The sequence below is a fragment of the Rousettus aegyptiacus genome, unplaced genomic scaffold (assembly GCF_014176215.1).
Source record: "Rousettus aegyptiacus isolate mRouAeg1 unplaced genomic scaffold, mRouAeg1.p scaffold_m13_p_19, whole genome shotgun sequence".
In the NCBI taxonomy this organism is placed as follows: Eukaryota; Metazoa; Chordata; class Mammalia; order Chiroptera; family Pteropodidae; genus Rousettus; species Rousettus aegyptiacus.
The window spans coordinates 730,507-741,283 of NW_023416294.1; positions in this window are offsets into that span (position 1 = coordinate 730,507).

Here is a 10,777-nt window from a genome sequence, read left to right on the forward strand (position 1 = left end):
TGTACTTGGAAAAGAGAGCATTTTAACAGCCATTCCAAGTAACTGTGAACTCTTGGATGCGCTTTACTTAGAGCAGTTCAAGCTGTGAGATTAGCTTGTCTCACCTAAGGAAGGAGCTTATAGAAGAACCCTATGCAAGTATAACATTTAGAAGTCGAGTACAGAAAACAAATTATTGTTTTGGCCACTTAGGGTCAAAAGTGTGTCAAAAGTGTAGGACGAGGCAGCAGCCTGGCTCCTGACTGTGCCCTCTCAGAAGCATTTCACTTTGTACATTGGTCCTGAGGAATGCCACAGCTGGGACCACATACAGCCTGAGGGAGCTGGGACCTTCCAGCTGGGCCCCTCCACCGCCATGCTCCGGGCTTCATTTTAGAAAAGCCATGTGGTGCTGACAGGGTCTGATCACCAGCCCTGCCCGGGGGCTCAGGTCACTGGCCCTGGCTCTGAGTGACCATTTGCTTCAAAAAAGAAAAAAAAAAAGGAAAGAAAGAAAGAAAGAAGTTCAGAAGGAAACTGAACAACTTTGGGTGATGAACAACAAAGAGATACATCTAAACTAGTATGGAGAATTCAAAATGGATGTCAACAAAATATTTAAGTAACTTAGAGAAAGGAAGGAAAGAGAAAAACCAAAAATAAAGATCAGACCCCCAAAGAGGAAACAGGAAGAAGTAACATCAGCAAGACTGCAGACTAGATAATATCACAGAAAAAACCCTGAAGACCCCCCGCCCCCACACACACACAGAATTGTTAAAACTAACTTAAAGGATTCAGTAGAGTAGCGGGATACAAAATGAATCTACAACACACAAAAATCAGTGTTGTTTTTGTACACTAACAACAAACTATCCAAAAAATTAAGCAAACGATCCTATACATAACATAAAAACATGCAATACTCAGTCATAAATTTATCCAAAAAGACTAGAAATCTTACTCTAAAAACTAAAAAGCCTTAATAAAATCATTCAATAGAAACATAAGTGGAAAGATATCTGTGTTCATGTACTGGCAGATTTAATATTGATCAGTTGTCCGTAGCGCCAAAAAAAGGCCGAAAGATTCAATGCAATACTCGTCGATTTCAATGGCATTTTTCACAAAAAGAAAGATAAAAATCCTAAAATTTGTATAGAACCGCAAAAGACCCTAAGTGGCCAGAACAATTCTTTAAAAAGAACAAACCTGTAATATCATACATCCTGACTTCAAAATATATTACAATGTTGCAACAATCAAAGTAGACTGACACAAGCATACAAAGAGATAACAAGACCAGTGGAACAAATCAAGGAGTCCAGATAGAAAAGCACGCGTCAACTAAAATTCGACAAGACTGCCATGAATACACAACTGAGAGAGAATACTATTTATGCAGGTGGTAAAAAAATAAACCCTAGATATCCAAATGCAAATGGATGGATGGCTGGCTGGCTGGCTGGCTGGATGGATGGATGCATGGATGGATGCATGGATAGATGACAGACAAATTAAAAATAAATAAACGAAGTAGGACTATTAAATGCACCATACCAAAAAAATTATTAAAATTAATTCAATATTTAAACATAGGACCTGAAACGTTAACACTCCTGAAAAAAATAGGCAAAAATCTTCTAGATGTTGTTCTGGGCGGTAACTGTTTTGATTGAGACAGAAAAGTACAGATAACAATAGCAGCAATTAGTAAGTGTGATAACATTAAACCGAAAGGTTTCTGCACAGGTCAAGAAAAAAAATCAACAAAATGGAAAGGCATATGCTGTTTTTATTCTACACTCCCTCAATAACAAAAATTTAGCCTCCATCATGGAAAAAAGAAAATGCTTTTGGGAGCTGCAGGCCCTGACAGGAGTCCTACCCACTTATATGCTAGGCGGTACCTATACGTTAGTCCTCACTGTGTATCCTGCAGTGGTCTGTGAACCGACAGAAGACGTATAACAGGATACTAAAAAGAGGCCATGTAGAGACAGGTAGGAGAGGTGACTGAGATTAAGGAGGGACATCTCAAGCTGGAGTGGACCCCACTGAGGAGCGAGCAGCCCAGTGCCACATCGAGATCCCCAGCCCAGGGTTTTAGTGCCGGGAAGAGAAGTCCCCATAAACTCTGGACGTGATAACCAGTGGAGACTGTGGCTGAGTGAGGGTGGCTGGAGTCCCAGCTTTCCACTTAAAGGGCCCACACATGGACTTTCTTGCTGATGGACCCACTCACTCTGAGCTCCAGCCCTGGGACTAGAGCTTGGGGTGCAGGGGGAGGTAGAATGAAGGTAGACACCAGAAACACACTGGAGAAATCGGTTGTCTGGCTCCGGGGAAAGGGCTGCAGTGGCAGATTTCTCCCAGACAAAGCTGCTGGCAGAAGCCGTTGTCCCTTTGTTGAGCCCAGCCCGCTCAAGGCGTGCAGCCGGCCGCCATATCTGAGTCTCCATCACCCTGGCTAACACCATTTGCCCAATCTTGATGATTCCCCAAGACCATGCGCCACCCAAACTGAGAGCCCACACGAGCCCCTCCCAGTGCTGTTCCACACAATTGGCCTGTCTTGCCTGTCTTGGCTCATGCTTCAGACTTTCCTAAAATCTCTCAAAGTTTCACAAACCCCAAACGCCTCAAAATGCCCCATACCTGTTGCTAAGCAGCTTCAAACACAGAACTAGCAGCAGCCTGCCTTGGTTCACAGCTTAGCCTCTCCCAGGCACCCAAGTCCTCCCTGTTTGGGGGACACCCGCATTTTGCTTTGTGGCTCATGCCAGTTGGGCAGGAAAAAGGCAGCAGCTAAACCTGGCCTACAGCAGGGGCCCCCTCAGGAAGCCCGGGTACAGCATGCCCAGTGGCTTGTTTGGACTGAGCCAAAGCACCATCGGCTACCTCCACAGACACACTCAAAGGCTGAACTGGGCAGACACCAGACCCCTGCTAAAGTGAATCCTGTTCTGTAGGGTCAGACCCTGGACAACGGCTCCTCCACTGTAGTCAGAGCCAGTTCTCACAACCAGTCAATCCCTCCTATTGATGTGCCAACAGAAAAAAAAATTGGCCAAAATACAAATGAGAGCACATGCGACTCACAAAGGGACACTCCTGCAGCACCCAAAGGAGATGAAAAGAAAGACTGCACACTGGATCCCACAGGACACTTACTACATAAGGCCACTCTACTACGACAGGGAGACAGAGCAGCCCTACCTGATACACAGAAACAAACATAAGGAGGAAGCCAAAGTAAGGAGATGAAGGGCATAAACAGAAACAAACTCCAGGAAAAAGAAAAAAAAGAAAAGAAAGAGAGAAAGGAGGGAAGGAGGGAGGGAGGGACGAACGAAGGGAGGGAGGCACGAGCAATCTACCAGATGCCGAGTTCAAAACACTGGTTATAAGGATGCTCAATGATCTCAGTGAGAACTTCAACAAATAGATAGGAAACATAAAATGGAGATAGGAACATTAAAAAGAACCAATGAGAACTGAAGAATGCAATGAATCCATTAGAGGGAATCGACAGTGGATTAGATGAAGCAGAGAATCCAACAATTGATTTGGAAGATAAGGTAGCAGAAAACACCCAAGCAGAAGAGCAAAAAAGCCAAAAAGTAACAGACAGTTTAAAGGACCTCCAGGATGACATCGAGCACAACAAATTTCACATCTGAAGAAATCTAAAGCACTACTTTGAAGAGACATTCACATCCATGTTCATTGCGGCATTATTTACAGTAGCCAAGATATGGAGGCAACCTGGGTGTCCATCAGTAGGAGAATGGATAAGGAAGAGGTGGTACATATATACGATGGAATTAAAAAGAATAAAATCTTACCGTTTGTGACAACATGGATGATCGCGGAGATTATTATGCTAAGTGAAATAAGTCAGAGGAAGACAAATACTATATGATTTCATTTATAAGCGGAATCTAAAGAACAAACCAAACAAACAGAAACAAACTCACATATACAGAGAACATTTTGACGGCTGCCAGATGGGAGGGGGTTTTGGGGGTGGGGTGAAACGGGGAAGGGATTAAGAAGTACAAACGGGCAGTTACAAATACAAAATAGTCGCAAAGATATAAATACAGCATAAGGAATATAATCAATAATATTGTAACAACTATGGTGCCAGGTGGGTACTAGATTTATCAGTGTGATCACGTCATTGTTATATGAATGTGTAAACACTATGTTGTACACCAGAAACTAATTGTAAAATTGTAATTGAAAAAAAAATTATTTTAAAAAAGGTTTTTACCTGTAGGACACACACAGGAAAAGGATTTAATTTCCTAAAATCAGAATTGAAAGTGGAAACATTATGAATTCTACACAAATGAGATTATGAGAGCTATGAACAAATTAGATAACCTAGATGAATCTGCCAACAATAAATCACACACAAAGAAACAGAAAATCTGAATACTTATAACTGGTAAGGTGACTGATTCGGGAATAAAAAAAAATAAAATAAAAATAAAAAAATAAAAAGGTACTCTACCAAGAAATAAAAGCACAGGACCTAGGGGCTTTACTAGTGATTTTGACCAAACATTTAAAGATAAACTAAACCAAATTATTTTCAGACTTTTCCAAAAATCGAATAGTATAAAACACTAACCCACGGTATAAAACCAACACTACCCTGATGCCAAAGCCAAAGACACAAGAAAACTACAGGACACTATTCTGTATGAACATTAATGTCAAAATGCTCAGGACTATAATAGCAAACTAAATTCATATTAAAAGGATTACGGATCCTTACCAAGTGGAATTTAGGCATGGATTGCCAGGATTGGTCAGCATATAAAACTCAATGTAATACACTGCATTAACGACATGAAGAGGAAAAACCTCGATTACCTCAAGTGATGAAGGACAAGCGTTTGACAAACCTTAACACTCTTTCATGAAAAAAACACACAACAATAGGAAGAGAAGGATACTACCTCAACATAACGGCTATACGAAAAATCCACAGGAAACATTATACTCAATGCTGAAAAACTATATATAATTCCTCTAAGATCAGTAACAAAGCAAAAATGCCTGTTTGTCACCACTTTTGTTCAACAATGTACTGAATGTTTTACCCAGATCAATTTAAGCAACAACGAGAAGTAAAAGGCATCAAATTAGAATGGAGTATGTGTTTGCAGATGAGATCATCCTATATGCAGAAAACCCTACAGATTTCTCTCTCCTTCTCTCTCTCTCTCTCTCTCTCTCACACACACACACACACAAATGAACTCAGCAAAGTAGCAGGATACAAAGTCAACGTGCAAAAATGAGTTACATTCCTGTAAGCAAACAATGAACAATCTAAAAAGGAAATTATACAATTCCATTTATAATATCCTCGAAAATAATAATATTGTAGAAATTAACTGAAAGAGGTGAAAGACTTGCCCAAGAAAAACTATAAATGCTAAAGAAATTAAGGGAAGACATAAGTAAATTAAAACACATCAGAAGTTCATGGATTAGAGACAGAATTTTTTAAATGTAAAAAGTGGCCAAAGGCATCTACAGATTCAAAGCAATCCCTACCAAAACCCCAAAGAAATTGTTTGCAGGCATAGGAAAAGCCCATTCTACAACTCGTATGAACACTCAAGGGATGCTGAAAAGTCAAAACAATCTTGCAAAAGAGCAGAGCTGGAGGCCTCACATTTCCTGATTTCAAAATTTAACGCATAGCTACTGCCATCAAACAGTGTGGTACTGGCATGACATGAAGATAAACAAACAGACCCAAAACAAAACAAAACACACAAACAAACAGAAAAAAACAACAGAAAGCCCAGATATAAACCCTCAAATATATGGTCAAATGATTTTCAACAAGGGTTTCAAGACCACCCGATGAAGAACAGTTTTGAAACAAATACTGAAAGAAAAAAAAAAACAAATCCACATTCAAAGAATAAAGGGGGACCCTTACCTTAAATAATACACAAAAATTAAACTAAATTGGAGCAAGGACTTAAGTGTAAGGCTTAAACCAGAAACCAGAGAACTAAAGCTCCTGCAGACCTGGCAAAAACATTTTGGATACAACGCCAAAGGCATAGGTAACAAGCAAAACGGATAGACTAAACACAAATATTTTAAAATTTCGTGCACCGAAAGACATCACAGAGTAAAAAAAGCAATCCACAGAATGGGCGATAACTGCAAATCATACATCTGCTGGGAGATTAACAACCAGTACATACAAACAACTCCTAACATTGAAAACGCAGTGGGTGGATGTGAACAGACATTTCTCCAAAGAAGATGTACAAGTGGCCAATAAACATCTGAAAAGATGCTCAATAACACTAGTCATCAAGGAAATGCATATCGAAACAAGACACCAGTATGGCTAATACACATACTGAAGGTCTCTGACTTAGGATGATTAAATGTAATTTTTGAACTTTACAATGGTGCAAAAGCAATACACATTTCAATGGAAACCATACTTTAAATTTTGTTATTTTCTCAAGCTATCGACATTTAGTACACTGTCTTATGGTACTGGGTGGTGGCAGAGCCACACTTCCCAGTAAGCCGCGTGATAACAAGGGTAAACAACATATTTTCTACAGTATACCGTGTTGCTCGTGGCATTTTTTGTTTTGGATCTTGTTATGGCGCGTTCAAATCCGAGACCCACGGAGCCAATTGAGGTGAATTACAAGCCTTTATTAGCCAGCTAGTGACTAACTCTCCACCACGCCGGGTCAGAGAATCAGCCCCGAGCTTCCAGAGGAGGCAGCTTATATAGCCTAAAATCACATCCTGGTGGGCTTTTGACCAAGCAAGCAAGCAGATTACAAAAGCAGCAGTTTGCTGCTAGCATCTGGCAAAAAGATATGCTGTTTCCGGGGGACTCCTAAATCTTAGATCAAATGGGGCCTTGTAGACAGTTTTGTTATCTGCATCTTGGCGGCTGTTAGTTCTTTGTTTTTTATTGGGGGTGGGGGTGCGGCTGGACCCTGAAGATGTTACTCCCTATCACTTTCCTGTAACTAGCTTACTGGAAAATTTTCCACTCTTACAACCACACATACAAACACCATCCGTGTCTACCTCTTCCTGGATAAAACGAAGAGTGAGATAAAACTCAAGATAACTACCTAACTGTAGGCTAATGTTAAGTGTTTTGAGGACCTTTAAGGTAATGCTAAGCTATGTTATTAGGTAAGTTAGGTAAATATTAAATGTATTTTCACCTGATATTTTCAACTTACAATCGATTTATCGTGACGGAACACTATCGTAAGCTGAAGATCCTCTATTTTTTTTTTTTTTTTTTTTTTAAGTTTTGGGAAAGATGAGGAGAAATCAAAACACTTGGGCACTCTTGGTGAGAATGTAAAATGGCACAGCCGTTGTGAAAAACAGTATGGCATTTTCTCTGAAATTTTAAAATAACGTTTAGTTTAGGGTATAGTTTTACAAGATAAAAAGGATTATGAGCATAGGTGGTGGTAATGATTGCTTAAATATTTAAATGTATTTAATACCACTGAACTTTACATTTAAAAGCGGCTGATGGTGATTAAATTTGCTGTGTTTTACCACAATGAAGGAAAAGAGAAAAATCTTTCATTTTGTTTCATGTCTAACAAAACTGAATGCTGTGACTTAAATCTGTATATATCGACAATAAATGTTTTATTCAAAATATGTGTTTATACCTATTTGTGAATACTGACAGCACATACCTAATTAAAAACTGTTTACTTTGTGTAGGAATTATCACAAATTGTGTGATAGCAAAAATAAACCAAATGGCTGTTCCTTAATATAAGACTGTCTATAAAATACAGTTTACAGGACCAATAAGAGGGAGGTGCTTTAGAGGCTGGACATTTAAGAATGAGTTAATAGTCAATTAATTAAATGTTACCAGTCCCTTTACATAAATACTTATCAGTTCATTTAGTCACCTTTAATGTCACTTATACTCATAAAAACGCAACCCTACTGAATTCATTGTATATCCTCTCAGCAAGTTAAACAGTATCAAATCACTGTTTTTGTTTTTGTTTCCCCTGGGCCTCCAAACGTCTTTTTTCCTTTTTAGACACAACTTAATATATTTTGAAAAATCAAAGAGTGTAACCGAAGCTTCTTTCACCCCTTATTTGAAATATAATTAAATTAATATATCTATAAAATTTCGACATATGTTTTTACAAAATAAATCTTGCATGCAATGTTGCACACGAGCTACTTCTATCCAACTAATATTTAAGCACGATTCTCTATTTTCCAGGCTGAAACATGCTGGACTGTTACTAAGTAGCAAGAACAGAAATACATCAGCAGTGTCCTGGTCATTCAGGCTGTTGTAGTGAAATACTATACTGGGTGGTTTATAAAGAGAAATTTCTTACAGTTCCATACAATGGAAGTCTAGGATCACGGTGCCAATAACAGCTTGGGTTCTGGGGAAAGCCCTCTTCTGCGTGGAGGCCTGAGACTTCTCCCTGCGTCCTTTCAGGGTGGAAGCCCCCTCTCTGGGGTTTCTTCTATAACAGCGCTAATCTCATTCATGAGAGTTTCGTCCTGATGATCTAATCACCTCCCAAAGGCCCCGCTTCCTAAAAAAAGCCTCTTCAGGCGGTAGCATTTCAATATGACTGTTAGGGCGCACTCACAGGCCACAGCAACTAGCAAATGCAAACTGGGAAGATAGCTGCACTTCTTAAAGAAAATCTTTAGACAATCCATATTTGATAGAGGAAGTCGGTAGGAAAAAAAGTGTTTTTAGTGGCTCTAACCTACCATGTACTGTGTATCATGTATGCAGTTTCTGACACTCTTGGCGAAATATAGGAGGAGGATCTATTAACTCAATATACCTTTCTCTTCAAAAGGCTAACCATCTCAGCAAGTTTTGATTACCCATAAACAATCACTAAGCCAATTCTTCAAAGCTGGGTTTCTTTTGGGGGTATTAAAACCTCAGTCATTGGTCTCACATTGGTCTCGCATGTATTCCACCTATTTAGGGTAAGAACCATGAATCACATTAGTGCACTCAGATTTTGGCCTCCTTTTTGACTCGGGAGTTTTCACACTTAGGAAGTTAAATTATAGCAAAGTGAGACAAAAGCTTTACTCTCCTTAGTATTTATGTTATTGGAACCAGATAAAGGTGTATTCCCTTTATCATTTTCACTGCTGAAAAATCCTCTGAAGAAAAAAAAATGTAATGTTTTGCAAATTACTTACTGAGCATTTTCTATTAAATTTGTGTAAAAGATTTAACTGTGGCTAGAGTTTAACTAGTCCTGTCCTTAACTTTATCTAAATTACTACCAAAATACACACACAAAAAAGTTGGTGCACACAACAAAATACACCAGTAACCCGAAATAAAGCCAAAATACACTCAGTGTGACATCTTATTGTATTATTTAGCTTTTGGTTCCTTCCTTTTCCTTATGCCAGTTCCTTAACCGGCAATAATTTAAGAAAGGCTTGGTTTTTAGAATTTATTGTGAAATTCGTTTTTTTTATTTATACACTGTAATTTAATTGCTCATAAAGTCCAAAACTATAGGTTACAAATGCAGATGACTTTTGACAATAAAATACATATTTCAACATAACCTGTTTTTTTATAGTAAAAATTATTCCACTAAAAGTTGCCATTGAAAGTTGTCTTACTTAAGAAATTTTCCACATGTTAAGTGAAAAACGCTGTCAACTAATATATCAATATTTCCAATGTTAAGATAATTGGGCATTAATTAGCATTGAATTTTTGTCACTACAAATCTTACAAATTCAAAATGGCTACTCAAACTCATGTTCTAAAAGCTGTATTCTGAAATGCTTTTTTTGATGGTGACAACATAAAATGGTGAAAAGAATGTTTTCGAACAGTATAAAAATACATACAGCTACATAAATATCAAAATAGCCCCTTTTCTTGACTTCAGGTGTAGATTTCTGCCTTCCTTAAATTTAAACTAAAATCTCAAGAGAACATCTAGGTAACTGGAACATACAGAAAGCGTTTCTAAACAGACTAGTCTTAACACAGTCTTAACACAGTCTATGATAAAGCAATTTATTCAAAATATCCATTAAAGCTTTCTCTTACTAATATGCTTTCTCCTCCTGTTTTAAATAACAGACTCTGTGGTCTACCCCTAAGTTCTATTACATCAAAAGAACAAACGGTTAACATTTCACTTAAGATAATTCAGCTTTGGCAGTTTTTAAAGAAATAAAATAAATACTTTAAAACAATGAAATAAATCAGCGTGTCCTAACAAACTGCATTCATGTTTAATGAAGTTTTGGTCTTCTTAACAGGTGATGGCCAAAATCCAAATTGTAGAGCAATACTCAGAAACTTGTGAGTTCAATTTAGATCTGTAAGGGAAAAAAAACATCAGATCCATCAGGGGGAAAACAATTCTTGTAATACAGCAGTCTACGGAATATCAAGGTCCCCTTAGGGTATCTAGAAAATAAATCTTTTGAACAGAAAAATTTTCTCAGTTCCTAAGTTACCAGTAAATCTTTATGATGTCTTTGAAACTGTTGTATGTTATGCGGACTATTCTTAATGAAGTTTAGCATCTCCTCCCTCTGTGTTAGTAGTTTCAGACCCTATGTGTTGGGACTGGGAACTAAAATTCCGTTAAGTGTGGTAGTAAACCAAATTCTCCTGAGTCGATTTAGGCATAGGAGTGAAACTAGAACACCTGTAAACCATCTGGAGAAATGACTCTGGAAGAAGGGTCTTAGATAATAAAAC